We start from the raw sequence: 17,233 nt of genomic DNA on the forward strand, positions 1-17,233 counted from the left end.
AAATGCGCTTATGATGCCTGGAGAGGTCTGGAGGAGCCCTCCAATACAGCCCTAGGAAGGTGGCAAAGATCTTTTGCCTGCAGCGTCATTCATAACATAGCTCAGTGGGCTGGGATGCTGCAGGCCATCCAGGCACCCTGAGCCCTCCTCCAAGATGAGGAGGACAACCCAGTCTTAGAAGGGCCATTCCGGGATGAGGGGCTCAATGTCAGAGACAACATCATCAACCGCAACTTCAGACGGTAAATACTAGAAGTTATATAGGAGCATTGCTAATATGTGTGAATTTTAGGGAAATGAGAAGTAGAGAATTGTGCAAACATGTTAGGATTGTTCAAGAAATGATTACATCAAAATATAATTTTTATTATCATAGGTAATTTATACATCAGATGATTCTGGCTTTGGCTCCTGTAATGACTTCGCCACCTGATTTTCAAAGACAACATTAGATGGTAAGTATACACAATGGCCTCTATTTAAGAAGGTCTGGCGGACCTGATCTGACAGTGCTGATCAGGTCCGCCAGACCTCACTGAATACGGAGAGCAATATGCTCTCCGTATTCAGCATTGCACCAGCAGCTCACAAGAGCTGCTGGTGCAACGCCGCCCCCTGCAGACTCGCGGCTTGATAGATAAGCCCCAATGTATGGACGGGGGGGGGGGGATTTTGCACAATGATCCATCATATGGCATACAATTTTAAATGTATTATTTAGTTTAGACATTATTAGATTTTTAGATAGTCAGAAAGGGATACTCTGTTTTGAACTTCTAAGCCACTTCTAAGTATACATAAAACATAATCGTGTTGAAATTCATTGAGTTCATTTCATGATGTATGATATGTAAATGGATTTAAAAAAAATGTATGTGTAGACTGTCCATTTCAATCAAACAAACATTAATATTCATCAAAACTAAAGCATGCATTTCTGAATCTGTCTAATAATTTTGGGATGACATATATTTAATCCTAATGTAAAAGAGAGATTCACAAAACATACTCTGAAAATGTCAGATAGATAAAATTATATTCTTAATATCTAATATGAATGGTAGCATCTACTGTGTATACATTCTGAATAGTAAATTGATTGAACCATCAAGCTTCAAATTTTTACATTTAAGATTACAAAGGCAATCACCAACATATATATGTAAATCAGTGTTTACATGGTTTCAAAGGCTAGGTGAAGTGACCATTTAGATTTGATATTACACACTCCCATATTATTCAATTGTTGGATTTTAAAAATTCAATCCACGGGCATGTGTCTAAAAGAACTCTATTGCATTTCAATCGCAAATGCATACATGAGTACCGATATATTATCTAAAAGATAAATATATTATAAAATCATAAAGATTAGCACATAATGTTGACTTTGAAAAATATGATTTGTAATGTATTTATGAAATGTTACATGAAAAATAACAGTGAACAGTCAGAGTTTAAAGGATCGATTAAATCTTCTTATTAATTATATTTGATTCCAATCAATCAATAACTTAAATCATTATTGTGACTTTGTCTAAATATTTTATGAGAACAAGAATCCAGATTTTAAATAATGTTGAATCTTGATTTCTTTCAAGATAATAATATATTTTCCTATCATATATGTATTTATAGAATTGTTTTATATATTTCAGATGGAACTTCCACTTCTGGGCATCAGCCCCCCGCCCCTTCCCAGCCAGAAGCCCCCCGCCCCCCCAGCCAGAAGTCCCTTCCCAGCTAGAAGCCCCTCCCACCCCTCCAGCCAGAAGTACCTCCTGCCCCCGTCCTTTCCCAGCCAGAATCCACTCCCCGCCCTTCACAAACTGAACCTGCTCCTGGCCCTTCCTGTTCTTACTCCTGTCCCTCCAAAAAAAAGATTCCTTGCCCCCTCTTGCCACTCTCCCCATTTGGCCCACCTTGCATCTACCCCACCTGCACAGCTGCCAAATCCCCAGGCCCCTGACTCCCCAGCTGTGCAGGCTCCACCGGAGCGGCAACCCAATCCCCCACCTCACCCCATCCCTCCCCATCAACACCTTTACCCTGATCCCTATCCCCACATTCATTGTCCTGGGTGTCGGATTGTCCTTCCCAGCCACCGATGTAAGTATCATTACAAATCAACATTCTTAAAGGAACATTATACTGATCTAATTATACATCATTTGATTTTGAAAATGAAATTGTATTTATCAAAAAAAAAAATAATTTCATTACATAAATGTTTACAATTTACATTTCATGAAATCAACATCCTGATTTTTTAAAACAAAGGTCAACACAGCCCCTTTGGAGCCATCTGACAAGGTGACATATTGCATCACAGTCCTTGGAGGGAGTTGACAAGGCAAAACAAAGGCCAACACAGCCCCTTTGGAGCCATCTGACAAGGTGACATAGTGCATCACAGTCCTTGGAGGGAGTTGACAAGGCAAAACATATGAGTAAGTGCCACATGGCACAAAACGCGTAAGGCCACGCCCCTTTTCCCCTCCGTGTTATGCTGTGTGTCTTTTCAAATGGATTAAACTTCGCTTTTATTCAGGACCGTGTGTGCTGCCTTTTCCTTTTTTGTTCAAGTTTTTGGGACACGCTCAGTCCCTTTCTACAGGTGGGCACCTCAATACTTTGACTTTACCTTACACAAGCAGTGAGGTACATTTTCTGCATGTGTATTCATTACTACGGATCACCAGGCTGTTTTGAGGTTGTGATCCTGAGCTGTAATGTTTCCTCTCCTTGCATAAGTGTGAATGTTGTTTAAAATGTTAGACTCTCTCAAAATCATGTAAGTGAATGTTTTGCTTTCATACACCTTCTAAATAAAATGTCTCTTTAAAAATTCAAACACTATAATGTAACGTTAAAAAAAATAAACTTTATTTAACATGTCGAGATAAATATGGCATACAGGCTTAGTATCCTATTCAAATATTTGCTTGTTTTAACAAGTACGTGTAGATATACCAACAAGCCCTAAGGATTAGTATATTTTAGCATATGTTCTTGTTTAAAGGGACAGTCAAGTCAAGCAAAACATTAATGATTTAAATATGAAATAATGCAATTTTCTTTAAATTTCTATTAAACTTTTATCCCCAATTTATCTTTGTTCTCTTGGTGTTCTTAGTTGAAAGCTAAGCCTAGGAGGTTCATCTGCTAATTTCTTAGACCTTAAAGAGTGCCTCTAATTGGAATGCATTTTGACCACTAGAGGGCATTAGTTAATGTGTTTTATATAGAAAACATTGAGATCATGCAGCATAGTTACCCTGGAGTGATCACTGATTGGCTGAAATGCAGGTCTGTCAAAAGAACAGAAATAAGTGGTTAATCACAGAAGTAAAACGTGTATTTCTATAACAGTCTTGTTATTCAAAACTTGATAATGTGTAAGAAAGTGTTTTCTTTGTAACCAACAATAATTCATGTTAAGACTGTCCCTTTAAGCTGTGTTGTTGGCATCAAAACAGTGATATGCCATCATGTATAATTGTAATGGTCATTTTGTTTGAGATTAGGAGAACAGTTTGGACATCACATCGCAAAAACCAACCAATGAAATCAACAAGGACAGCATGTGATGATGTGGTCTCCACACACTTGTAAAACACACTCTGCAAACAATCTGCCTCCATGGACCCGGTCCCATAGAAGCTGATTATATACAGAGTGTGCGCCACAAGTGTCAGAAGACCACATCATCACATACTTATCCTTTACACATTAAATAAATAAAAATATATACAAAATTACTTCCTCTTCCTTCCCCTCTTCCCACGAAACTGAGGCTCTGGGGGGGCAACTGCCCCCTCCGACGATTTCTCATAGGAGATGTTTGGGGAAGAGGGCGAGGAGGAGTACTGTGAGTGGTTAAGGGATCACCAGGCTGAGGAGGAGATTGAGGCAGAGGAGAAGATGGAGGAGGCCCAGAAGCAGATGGTGCAGGATTAGATGGTGCAGGAGTAGATGGTCCAGGAGCAGATGGTCCAGGAGCAGATGGTGCGTTTGTCACCTCCCTGAGTACCTGCAACATATTCTTAAGAGTATTCAAAATATCTCTTTGTTCTTCGTGAATTTCATTCAGTACTCCTGTCAGGTACACTGTGTATTCTGCCTGTTCCCTCCAGGAGGCATGCATCTCCTCTAGGAAATTATTCAAGATTTGCACCTCTGGTATCTCTGGGCGGATGTTCTCCTGAGAAGCTGATGCACAGTGGGCTGCTGCTGCACGAGGGGCTGCTGCAGGAATCTCTTCAGCAGCGGGGGCTTCTTCAGGGGGGATAGTGCAGGGATATCTTCCAGGTCTCCCCGAGGTGGCGAGTCATCTGCACCCCTCTCATGCCTGGGTGAAGGAGAAGCCTGTGGGTGCTGTGCTTCCTCCTCCCCGGGCTCAGACTCTGTATTTTTGAAAAGAAAGAAATTGAGATATTAGCACAGTTCCAAATAAAGATGTAAATGTTCTATTTGAAAGTGTATTAATAAGGCTGCCTTGGTAATTCAATTGTAAGCAAAAGCAATCAATATGATTTCAGCATTTGCAAACCCGTCTTTCTGATATCTATATGGTCAATTTGAATGTCTTTTTGCGTTTGTCTTAAATCTGTTTAAATGCACACCTAATCTGTAGACTAGATACTAATGTGGTGGCTTTTCTTGAAATGCATCTTTCGCAAGGTAATTGTGAATGCGTTTACGTAATAATGTATAAAAAAGCGTAATTGCGTTAGTCATATCCTTAAATAAATTTTGCGTGTGAATGGGTTATAAGGTGGATGTAAAGAGATTAGAAAATTAGCTAACCGGCAGATGAGAGGTGCAGGTTCCCGGTATCAACTCCTCTGATACCGACTATGGTCACCTCGGAGATGTTGGGACGCAGCATTTCCTCCCAGCGGGAATACTCAAAAATTATTTCCGGACCGCCACCGGTCCCTGATAGGTATTCCCTCTCCCTTGTGAGCTTTCTTTTCAGTTCATCTCTGCAGTCCTGGTAACGGTTCTGAATCGACTTCACATCCCTGTTTTAGACCCCCACTGCATTTACTGCATTCCTGATCTCATTCCACAACTTCCTCTTATCTGAAGGGGTGGCCCTCGGTGCCTGCAGCCTCCTAGCCCTCTCCATATAAGCCTCTATAAGGGCCTCCTTCTCATCCATAGTATATCTCTCCTCCCTCTGCCTGGGCTTCCCATGTGATGTGAGCCTCTGTTCCCCGGACTGTGAAGCTCCCTATATATGCTGCACACCACTGGGCCCAGCCGCTTGTGAATCTTCCACCCACCCCTTCCTCTCCCCCTTCCTCTCCAGTTTCTCTCCCCCTTCTTCTCCCCCTTCCTCTCTCCTGCCTAAACTCCTCTACAAGCTCATCCCTGAACTCAGCCCTAGCCTCCTGCCTAATGAGCTCTAATAGCTCCGGGCTAATCTGCCCCATATCCCCCCTCCCGACATACTCAAAAAAAAATGTGAAGGTGCCCAAATGGAAGGGGGTAAAATTATGAACAAGAAGTAAAATGTGCTGAAAGTTTGAATGGGATATAAATAAAAGAGGGTAAGGGGTATTAACCCTTTGAGTGCTAAGCACTTTCCCACCTGTGTGCTAAAGTTTTTAAAAGGTTTTTTTTTATTTTATATTTTTAAAAATATTTTTTTTTAACTTTTTTTAAAAATTTATTTCAGATCTCCAAGACTGTTGGAAAGGTTAGGCGATTACCTTTCCAATGGTGGGTTTTGGGGGTCTGTAGCTGCTTAGACGTCACCGCGCATAACATGAAGCCCCGGCGATGCCTGTCACTATGCAGTGTGGTGACATTTTATCACAGGAATATTAAAATATAGCTCACAGATTTTATACCTGGCAATTCACATAGCTGGTTTTAAAGTTGAATATTCAAGTAGTTCTTTTGTCTAGTGTCTGTCTAAGTAGTACAGTCCCAATAGCCTTTGAGTGGCATTTGATAAACCACTCCCTTTTGAATTTGGATATAAAATACTGTAACACCAAAACCTCTGTCTCCTTTTCTTATCTTACTTATCCTGGAAAGATGGCTGATGGTGGACACCTTGGAAAATGTGGCTAAGTATATTCCTATGATTATTTTAGCATTATTGGACAAATTGGGATTATTGTAGTAAAGTTGCCCTGTATTCAATATGTGGACTGTGTATATATACCTGTAAATATTTTTCTTATTATTAACATATATTGATTCCAAATAAACTGTTTGGAAAAAAATGGAGACCCTCTCATGGAGTTTATTTCACAACTTATTTGTATTGGTTTAGTGGTATTACCATAGAGATGACTAAATTTAGAATATATTTAGTATAAAGTAAATATATTTTAAATTAATAAATAACTACATTTTGGCGTCCATGAAGTTGTAGACAAATCCATATGCCAACTAGTTTTGCAGGAATCAAATGGATGTTGATTTATTTCAGAATATTGCAGGATATATATATATATATATATATATATTATTATTATTATTATTATTATTATTATTTTTTTTAAAAACGTTTTCTGAAGAAAATGCATGGTTTGGAAAACCTGTATTTCAGGTGGAATTGTCTGTGCAAATTTGCATTTCTATAGAGTTTCGTGGGTGATGGTAAATTAGTAGCTCAGTCAAAGAAAATTTCTCATTTTAGAGCAAATAATACAATTGTATGTTACTGCAAAATGTTTACATTTAACTGCAGTAAAGTTAGATTATAGCAAAGTTTTTGTATGCAGTACTGTATTTAAATAGAGCAAATAATGGTTGGTTTCAGCAGGCCTGTTGTTTATGGGTACTAGGTTTGGTAAACTTTGTTTATTTTTACTGCTGGGATTTATAGATTGTCTGTAGCTTGCTAAATCTTAAATAACCCCTGTGCAAATAATGGTTGGTTTCAGCAGGCCTGTTGTATAAGATATTAGTTTTTTTGGTAAACTTTGTTTATTTTCACTGCTGGGATTTATAGATTGTCTGTAGCTTTACATTTGACCTGCATTTTATTTGAGAGTAAAATAGTTTAGAATTTTTGTTTTCTGTAAAAATCTAATGAATTTTAGAGACATGTGTTGTGTTGGTCTCATCTAAATGTTTTTACAAACAAAAACTTTACAGTACAATTTAATAGCTGCCATAGTAAGGATAAAGTGATTGACGTCTGCTCCTTTATAAATGGAATATAATGTACATTTTATAAAGATAGTACGGTAATTTTCTTTTTCAAAGGATTCGTTTCTGTGAATGTGTTACACCCAGAGCTGTAGCTTTCCCTTTACATAAATTGTATTCTGAATTGTTCTGGAATTTGTGTTTGCATTTATTTGCATGGGATTTGAACTTTAAATTTATAGTCTAGTACAATTCAAATTTGGTTTTGTTTGAATACTCACTTTTGTGAGCAAATGTTTCAGATTGTATGGGAAATTGTGTAGAATTTAAAGTTAAGAAAATACAGTTTAACTTTGGGAATATGCTAAGCTATACGCAGTTTAAAGCATATTTTGTTTTTCCCTCCCTCTTCTTCCATTTCTTTGTTTGTAAGTAGATAGTTCAGATTTTTAATTAAGTTTGTATGGAATACAAAAAGGTGTAACCTTTGTTTGGGTAACAAAGTTAAAAAATTGCATTTTCCTGTGTTTGGAGCAGATCCTGGAACCAAAACTACAGTTGAAATTAGCATTTCAAAAAGTTCTATAGAAACTTCTTGTACTTACCTGAAACCAAATAAATGTGCAATTTGCTTACAAACTGGTTTATGGGGTTTTAAGCCATAATACATGTATTTGCCTTAAAGGGACAGTCTACCATAGAATTGTTATTGTTTTAAAAGATAAATAATCCCTTTATTACCCATTCCCCAGTTTTGCACAACCAACACTGTTATAGAAATATACCTTTTATCACTGAAGAATGTACCCTGTATCTAAGAACATTCTTCCAGCCCCCTGATCACATGACTTTGACTGTTTATTATCTATTGTCTTGCAGTTAGCATTGTTTTGGACTACATCTTAAATAACTCCCTGTGCCTGTACACAGTGTTATCTATATGGCCCATGTGTACTTTTAGTCTCTTTGTGTTGTTAAAAAAGCCTGTGATAAGAGGCAGCCCTCAAAGGCTTAGAAATTAGTATATGAGCCTACCTATGTTTAGTTTAAACTAAGAATACCAAGAGAAAAAAATGCAAATTTGATGATAAAAGAAAATGTACATTAAGATTAATCTGATTCCCTCTTCTAAACAATCAAATTTTAAAATATTTTTATAATTTTTCCTCATTTTAAAACTGTATATTCCATTGCTTTAGCTAATTGTTTTGGGAAAATATCAGTAAAAGGCTTCTTTGCTTTACTTTGTTCACTTATTTATTTGTTGTTTTTCCCTATTATCTCCTTCAATTATTATTGATGGGTTAAACACCTTTTAAAAGAGAACTATATATATATATATATATATATATATATATATATATATATATATATATATATATATATATATATATATATATATATATATTTTTTTTATATATATATATTTTTCGGGTGTTACCTGTGATCTGCTAAAATATCTTAGAAAAACTATATTTCACAGGAAATTTGTGATTATTTTGACAATTATATTCATAAATATAATGGTCCATTCCTCATCCCAGAAGCTAAAAACAACAAGTGTGAAAGTGTTTTAGATATATTAACACAGGTAGTAACTCTTAAAAAGATTAATAATAATAAAAGAAAATGTATGATAGCTCAGGCAGTGATTTCAACAATAAGGGGACTAACAAACATTATTGGTGACCTGACAGAGCAAAATAAAGACCTTAAATTAAAGTTAGATAACACACAGACTGACAGAGATTGTATTAAGCTTTCTGCTTTAACTAACACCATACAGATCAGTAAATTACAACATCAATTAAAATTAACACAACACAGCAGAAAATAATACTCAAATAAAATTATTGAGTTACAAATGAAAATAAAACAAGAAGAAAAAATAATTAGTGATATATCTGGGAACAATGCAGATAGTGATCACTTACTGCCCCAAAGGAAAGAGCCAAAACAAGTAATAAAACAAGATAAAATGCAATTGGGCCCCACTAAAAACCCAAGTTCTGTTCCAATTGCCCCTGTCATAATATCTGAGAATTTTAACAACCTGAAAGTTGCTACAGGTTTTTCAAATCAGACTAGGCCAATGACTGTAGCAGATAAAGACATTTTTAAGAAATGGTGGGGCACAATCCCCACAAACAGCTTTAATAACTTTTCACATTGGTTTCACAAGGGAACTGAAAAAGCCATAAAATTAGGTATGAGCATGCAGGAATGGACAGAATTGCTTCAAGATGCCATGGGCCCCTATGCCAACAGGTTATTAGGATTCAACTCAAGCATATGTGATCAGGCTGGGAGGATAGTTAAAACCTTTTTCAATTTTACTAGTCTAGAAAAAGAGATTAGTGAAATTACCATGAGACCACTAGATGGGCCATTTGAAGTAGCAAAAATAGTTTTATTCTGGTGTGTGCTGCACCAGCCACAGACCCAAATGGTCTGGGGGTCACCAGCTCACATACAGAGGGTACTTGAAGCTCTCTCCAGAAAATGTCAGGAGTTTGTAAAGCTGTATGATCCAAACTCCACAAACTTAGATATGGTGCTCACTAGAGCTGAAAAGTGGTGGAATTATCACCCATACACCATTAAGGCAATTTCTGCAGTGAAGCAGTCAATGGAGAATAATCTGAATATTCACAGGCAGGAATCAGAGAGGGGTAACAGAAGGAATGTTTGTGGATATCAGAATAGTAGAGCATCAAATTCAGGAAACTGGAGAGGCAGGAATTTAAATGGTGATATTAACAGAGGAGAAAATAAGTATAAAAATTGGAGGCTGAGGTCAAATGAGATGAACAATAAGGCCAACTTAAGTTATTGGGAAATCAAACAAAAAAACAGGAGAATGAGAGATGAAATTGGGTTTCTAAAGAAGCAACTGACAGAGCTGAAGGGCTCAAATTACATCATTCATTTTTGTTTATAAGCATATTTGTTTGCAGTACATTTGTATCGTGTAACGTGTACTTTAGTTTTAAGTTCAATTAATAATTTTAAGTGTTTTTCATTATTAAGTTTTAAATGCCAATATTTAGAATGTATAGTTAATTGATGCATTCTCTTTCTAAAAAACAGTAACAGATACCTCCATTGTGATTAGTTTTGGGAGGCCACATGCAATAACATTTCTATGTAAACGGTCGGAAGTCTTATCTTGCAGGAAGAAAACCAATTAAGACAGAAGGCTTCTCACCTTTCCTTCCAGTTTTTCCCCAATAACACATATTATAGATTGTTGTTTTTCAGGTGTCTTCAGGACTGATCTTACCATGAAGCAATGATGGTGGCGTTGGACAAATTAAATACGAATAACGTATCACAATGGAAATGTAAAATGGTGCATTAGGCCAAAATAATATATATATATATATATATATATATATATATATATATATATATATCATAAAGGGGTAAATAACAATATAGGACAAGCAACATAAGTGTAAGTAAGGGTGCAAGTGGGATGATGCAATGATAGAGGCACATCCCAAATTGAAGTTAATAACTGTGAATGTGGTTTCTACTGCAGATGGAGTGTTGTAGTGTGAAGTAAATAAATGCCTGATTTTAATCTCTTTTCATTCCTTTGAGGGTCTTGGAAAAAAATAAAGTGGTTCGAAGAGAGACGATTGGTAATGCAAAAGCAAGGACCAGATGCCAAAAGATGACAACAAAGAACTTCAGTGAACCATTATAACGTTTGTTTTACAGGCACAATTCACACTTTATAAATAAAGATTTTACTACACGCATACCCATCTAGTGTACCCACACTCACGCACTCACACATGAATTTTTAATTTTTCCCAATTTTTAAGACCATTGTATAAATGTTGCTAATGGGGTTTAGCATAGGATTTTGTGTTTCTATGTATAATTTTAAATGCATTTTTTTAATAAATTGTATAAAGTTAGACTAGGAATTGACAGTCCTAGGAAAGTACAGAAGAGCTCATATCGCCGAGTTATATTTTTAAAAAAATATTTTTTAACTTTTGTTTTATTATTTATTTTAGATCCCCAACACTGTTGGAAAGGTTAGGTGATTACCTTTCCAACAGTGGGTTTTGGGGGTCTGTAGATGCTTAGATGCCTGAGATACAGGCTTCTAAGCAGCATGCCCCCTGCTCCTATATTTAACATTGTTAATGTTAAATAAAGTTGCATGGTGACGTCATCACATCATTGCGCGTGACGTCACCGCGCATAACGTGAAGCCCCTATCACTATGCAGGCCTGATTGCCGGGATAGGAGTGGGTGGGAGCCCCCAGATCTCCCTCAAGGCGGGAGAGTGCTAGTGATGGCTTTGAGCCATCATTAGCACCAGAGTGGGAAACTCTGTGATGGCTCAGAGCCATCATTAGCATTCAAGGGGTTAAACAGACAAACGTATATGTTGAAAAAGACGAAAATGAGGATGTGTAAACAATAAGTTTTTTTAATAAAACAAAAATCTATGGGATGAAAAAGAATGGGGTATGGAGTGTAGGATAAGAGGGAATGGGATATGGGGTGTATGTAGTGTTAGTGATATGTATTGAATGTGTTTGCGTGTAAATGTGTTTATATAACGACTGTAGGAACAAAACACTCGCACACACTCACCCAAACAAACTCTTGCTCACTAACTCACTCTCTCACACTATCTCTCACACTAACTATCTCTCACACTAACTAACTCTCACACTAACTAACTCTCACACCAACTAAGTCTCACTAAATCTCTCTACTCTCAAATCTCTCCAAACCTTCCAACGCCTAGACCTGCCCCTAACTCGAAAAAGAAATACAGTCAAAGAAGCCATGCTTAGAGCGTGCTTATATACCCTATGTAAATGTTTAATGATGTACCGGTTTGCAAAGTAAAGGAGGTTCAGGTGTGCTTTATTAGTAATTAGTATGTGTGCAATGTGTATTAGTTGTTTGAATTTGTGCATGCTCATATTGAGTTTGTATTTATGTAATGTGTATAATGCGATGATGTCATAGTGATCGTTTTGCATAACATTCTCCAAAAGTAGTATCTGTAAATGTAAATGCTGATTTGTGATGGTCTCGTATTTGTCAAGTGCTGTAAATGTTTATTTATACTAATGTTCCATAATCTGCAATGCTGTTTTGTTTGTCTATCAGTGTGCAATTGTTTTTTCATGTTGTTTTATTCTGTGTTGCAAGATCTCAACGAATTTAGCGATTCCTCGTTTAGTGTAAATGTTGTACATTATTTTTTGGTTACGATTGTGAATGTTGAATGCGTATGTGCTATGTTGCGTGAGCGATTGTTGTTTGTACATTTGAGCTGTGTTTTTGTTGTGCTATATTTTGTATACGTAATATGACAGAGCAGTGTGTATTTCTCGCAAGATCGAGTGTTAGATGAAAAATCAATGATTAGTTCTTTTAGCATTGATCTTCAACGTGCCCGTGATTATGCTTGTTAAATAAACGCAGTAGTCGTGTTACCGCGACACGTAACAAGGTTGTTTTCAGACTTGTAATACCTACGTTATAAATTTTTTTCTAAGGGCATGGGACTATCATCCACAATGGGGCATCCTCTTTTGGTGGCAATATTATGCAAAACACAACAAACTAATATTATTAGCAACTTTCTCTGTAGAATACTGCATTGCCCCGCCAGATCTGTCCAGACATTGGAACCGCATTTTAAATAATCCATATGTCCTTTCAATGACACCCTTTTCCGTCTTATGTGCCTCATTGAACCGGATATGTTTCCTGAGTTGTGGGTTATTATAGGGTGTCAGAAGCCATTCATAACAAGGGTAACCAGCATCCTCTGTAGAAAAACAAAAAACATATAAAAGTTTATAATGAAATATGTTTTCAATAATAATAAACAATATCAATCATTGAAATTATTGATTTAAATATCCAATAATTAATTTTTGAATTAACTTTAGATGATAGCGTCAAATTAGTATCAATGACTAATTAGAATTTATTATTGGTCAACAAAATATTGTAATTAAATAGATTAATACAAAATGTATAATTTTTTAGAAATATATTATTTATATATTTGCAATAGGTTAAATGGACAAAATTAAAAAATAAACAAGAATATATAAAAAAAAGGGACAAATTTGGTGCCAGTTAAGCTTACCTACTAACCATCCCTCTGGCATCTCTCCATTCTCAAACTTTTGATACAGTCCAGTCTGCCTTAGGATTTAAGCTTCATGACAGGAGCCAGGGTAATTGGATCTTATGCTTATAATTCTCATTTTTGGGTCACACACCATCTGTACATTCAGAGAATGGCAAGACTTTCTGTTCCAATAAATCTCCTCCCATAAACGTGGCGGTCTAACTGCAATATGAGACTTTATCAATTGCCACTCTTCTGTGGTAGATGGTAGACAAACATATTCTGGGAATATATGCATGAGTGCATCTATAACTTTTGTTAGTTGTCATGAAAAGGCAGATTGACTGAACCAATGATGAATCTGTACACTGCCTGAAACGATCCGGTGGCAAAAAAGTGCAAGGCAGCAAGAAACTTGAGGAATGCATGTTGTCGGTTCACAGCAACAGCTTCCAAATGTGAAAGCCACACCTGGAATCAACTCCACACCTTTTACCTGCTTAATTGATGATGAAATAATGAAGGAATAGCCCACACGTGTCCATGAAACAGTCCATTGTCTAATAACTTTTGGTTCCTTGAAAAAGAGGGGGCTACATATTAAAGAGTTGTAATACCTAAACCCTTCCTCCAATTTGGATGTAAATACCCCCAAATTAAAGCTGGGAGACTGCACTTTAAGCCCATATTCATTATTTAACTGTAACTTGAATTTATTTTTGTAAACAGCCGAAATAACAAAACTTGTGTTAGTGTCCAATTATTTCCAGACCTAACTGTGTGTGTATATATAGATATATATATATATATATATATATATATATATATATATATATATATAGAGAGAGAGAGAGAGAGAGAGAGAGAGAGAGAGCGAGAGAGAGAGAGAGAGAGAGAGAGAGAGAGAGAGCAAAAGTATATGGTATATGCACTCCCACAGAATAACTCCAACTTGCCAGGGTGCTATGTAGAGATGCGAAATTTCCAAGATAAAAGCACTCACTGGACTGTAGACAGCAGTGACAAATTCAAACTTTATTGTGTAACGTTTTGGGTCAGAGGAAGGGATGCTGCTGGTCCTGAAATGTCACACAATAAAGTTTGAATTTGTCACTGATGTCTACAGTCCAGTGAGTGCTTTTATCTTGGAAATTTTATATATATATATATAAATACACTCACCTGCCACTTTATTAGGTACACCTTGCTAGTATTGGGTTGGACCCTGTTATGAATATTACCTTTATCTATAAAAGTATATTATGTGAAATGGTGCAATTTTAAATGACACATTTTTCTATAAGTTATGAAAGGTAATAAACAAATCTGAATCCTTTTAGTTGCTATCAGTCTATTAATTATACCGACACCAGATGAATAACAAAGGGAAAAATTATCTTTATTAAAGTATTTTGTTATTAATAATTAGCATTTAATAGAAATTTAAGCAATCAAAATATTACAGAGATATAAACTACAGTTCTATAATAATCACTAACGCTACAAATAGCAAGGAAAACAGAATAATACAGAGATTAAACTATAAAGATGATTAAGTCATATTTTCAAAATAACACAAACATTGGCATGATGATAAGAACCAAATATTTCATTATAACCCTCTAAGGTAATTGCGGAGAATCAGGTAGATTAATAATTATGACAAACCATCAGATGATAATCTATCCTAATTCCTGATTCACCCGGTGTTATTGTCGACAAATAAGACCAGGTGGTAGGAATTTTTATAAAGAAAACACAAAGCTATAAAACAATTAATTAATTTACCTGATTAAATATGAAAAGGCATTTTTACATAAATGTTAAATGTAAATCTTAATGATATTAACATCTAAAGTGACTTTCTTTCATACATCACCAAAGTAAATAAATTTCCCCTTTTTCAGACAGGAATCAAACTGTCAGGTCCTAGGTCTGTCCCAATAGGCTAAACTCGTCTCAGCAGTTATAATCCAATAATCTCGGACCTCTGTAGTTGATTAGCAAATTACCAACTCCATAAATTATGTGACCAGTTCAAAAGCCCAGGAAAACGACCCCCTCCCCTTGGGCTAGACCCTATATATTCCCTTTCTCTCATCTAGGAGGAGTCATTAATTATAATATTTTAATCATTAATTAACATAAAATTAATTAGATGAAATATTATTGTTCTAACAATAGATGGCTCTCGCATATAGGGTAAAAATATTAGAAAAATACTTATTATATTTATGTTTACCCCAACATTCCTAAACTACAATCAAGGTTATAAACTGCACTTTTTTACAGAAATAAGCGACTAGCTGGGGTCTGAGCAAGTAAACTACCTTGAATAATGGAAAACATGTTGATATGTAACTTCTCAGTCAGCAAGACTGAGGAAAACAAAATTCAATGTAATAATAGCTGAGCCCTGGTTAAGCTTAAAACAAGAAAACAACATGGAGTCTGTTCTGTCATGAAAAATTCATGACATATTCCCCCTCATTTAGACTATCTTACCCCGCCTAGGATGGATGAGATTATCTAGATCACTGTCTTATATGGGCGATTATTATGGTCAACCATCCGAAGACTAAGAGGAGGATGGTATCTTCCCCTCTTGAAATTCTTATACCATAGAATCGTTAACCCACAATTCCATCTCCAAGTACCCACATTATGTACAGTTTTCAGTTGATAAAAATCATTACATGGCATATGTGGCACCTTTATGAGAAAACAAAGTTCCATGTTTTTGGGATCAATGTAAAGTGGCAAAGCAGAACCAGCATCGAAAGCAATGTTTATTTGCATTTCATCAACATCCTTTCCATAATGTCCTTTTTGACAAAATATAATGGAATATGTCCCTCAACAAGACTCTCAATTCGACTTTGGATCTCTTGTAACCAGTTACCTGTAAAATACACCACTGGGTCAAAAAAAAACAAACGTAACAGTTCATTCTGAATTAGTTTGTGCTTATATTGGACCTTTATAGCTTGGATGGAAAGACCTGAATGTAAATTAGTGGTCACAACAGTATCATTAACGATCTCTATCATATCTGACAAACTTTCCTTTTGTTTCTTTAAAACCTCCATCATGGTTGCCATCTGTTCACGAAAAATTGACATTTCATGATTCAAATTACTGATGCAAATTGAATTAGACACAGCCGTGGCAGTAACAGCTGAAAACCCGATGACAGATGTTGCAACTAGTCCAGCAATAACTCCAGGTGAACGTTTGGTACGTGATTGCACATTGTAAGATCCACCAGGAAAAGACTTCTGCAACTGCTCCAACATTTCCTTAGTAGTAGACTAGATCCTTTTAACATGTTCTTGATACCAAGATTTAATTTCTGGTGATTCAACTTTGGAAACATCAAAATATTTTTCAATAGTAACCTTAGGATCCAGACTGATAAATATCTTTTGGGAGAAAACTTTCCAGTTGGTAATCAGGAAATCAGGTGATTCCTCAATCATGATCCCAGAAGATGGACCAGGTTCTATTACAGGCTGTACATGAATCTCAACCGAGACACCCTGGCACAGGAACAGGATGGTCCAGATGACTGCCAACATCCTGGATCTCATCAATCCAAACCCAACTGGAAGGTAATATTTATCTGTAATAGGGGAAAAAACATATTCAGTACAAAATATACACCTTTATCCTAAAGAAACCATTTTAATAATCATAGTGATTATTCTTCTATATATGGATTATTCTCCCCCTCTAGTTTTAACTTTGACCTAGGGTGACAGGCATGCAATTGTTTAATGTGCACCCACTTTTCTATTGACTTCCCACTTGTGGGAATCAAAATCTTGTATGCCACAGGTGAAAGTTTGTCAATAATGACATACGGCCCTTTCCATGATGGGAGAAACTTCTTCTCTCTAACTTGATTTCTAAGAAAATTGTAAAGATAAACTTTATCATTTACCTCATATTCTTTCTTTGTGGTTTTCATGTCATAATATGTTTTAGCA

Source organism: Bombina bombina, chromosome 5, assembly GCF_027579735.1.
Source record: "Bombina bombina isolate aBomBom1 chromosome 5, aBomBom1.pri, whole genome shotgun sequence".
Lineage (NCBI taxonomy): Eukaryota > Metazoa > Chordata > Amphibia > Anura > Bombinatoridae > Bombina > Bombina bombina.